Below are 1,349 nucleotides of genomic sequence, written 5' to 3' on the forward strand. Positions count from 1 at the left end.
CTCCTCACTCACTTATTGGTGGGGGGTACTTGATGACCCGTGAAAGAGTGGTGGCTAACTGGTCTGTATTTGTGGGCCCGAGGCAGTGTTTCGAGGTGTCTGTGCTTTTTGGGCCCCTTTGTTTTTTTCCTTCTGGCGGGCGCTTGTCCCGGGGTGCGAATGCTTGCAAAATCTAACGTTGTGGGGAAAACGGATTCCTCAAGGGAGGTAATAGAACCCCTTCTGTCCGCCGCTTGGGGATCGAGATCTCTCCTGACGCAGGTAGGGGCCGCCCCCCCTGGGGGTTGGCTTCTCCCGTGGCAAGGAACTGGTTGAGCTGGCGTTGGAAGTTTGTGGCATTCACAAGGCATGCGCAAACTTTTTTTGGTCATCTGTATCCCCTGATTTTTATCTATGCTATTCCGGGGGGTTAAAAAAAATCTGTTTTCATATTTAAAAGGTAAAGGAATTTTTTAATAGATCAACTTCCCATGGGATAATTTCAAACGCGCGGGCCATTTACCGGGGCTTCTTTTCAGATATATGACGCGTCAAAACTCTCAAATGGATTTTAAAACCCGGAAACATTAAAAGTTTCCCTAAAAAATGCCCCACCCCTGAAGCCCAAACCATAATCGACTCGTAATCTAAGCTCGATTTCTTCCCTCGTGAAAAACAACGGGGAGGGCGCGGCAGAAGGGCCCTCCCAAAACATACGAAGGGGGCCTAAAGGGAATTCAAAGGGGGGGTCTCACCCCTTCAAGTCGCAGTGAGACGTCGCACAGGTAGGGGGGGCTCTAATCACTTATATAACCCACACGAACAGGGAAAATGCCCTGCGCAGTGGCGTTCGGCGATCGAGGCGGGGGGGAAATTGGCAGCACTTTTTAAAGATTTCCCTATTTCGATATTTTTCCCCCTTCTTTTCCCCATTTTCGTTTTCTTCTTTCCCCTTCTTCTCTACCCCTTCTTTCTTTTCCCTCCCCCTTCTCCTCCTTATTGTATTCTCTTGCTTTTTTTTCCCGCTTTTTCATCCTTTCGGATGTAATCTGTTGCCCTAAAATTTAAATCTCCTAAAATTTAATTTTTAAAACTTATTGTTAAAATTAGGGCCGGATAGTTATCACACATATTTTTGATCACAGACCATGTATTTCCTTTTCATTCCAAATTCATCCCCTTTTTTTCCTGCTTTTGTTTTTCTCAATATAAGAATCAGTTAATCTCACTATTATTACAAAAGGTAATCATACCCATACTACATCATTTCATATTTTAAACATACCACAGAACAATTGGTGTGTGTTTCTAAACATTTTACACATCCCATACGTACATAAGGAATACGACGCGCACGCACACACCACTTT

This window comes from Penaeus monodon, chromosome 20 (assembly GCF_015228065.2).
Source record: "Penaeus monodon isolate SGIC_2016 chromosome 20, NSTDA_Pmon_1, whole genome shotgun sequence".
NCBI lineage: Eukaryota > Metazoa > Arthropoda > Malacostraca > Decapoda > Penaeidae > Penaeus > Penaeus monodon.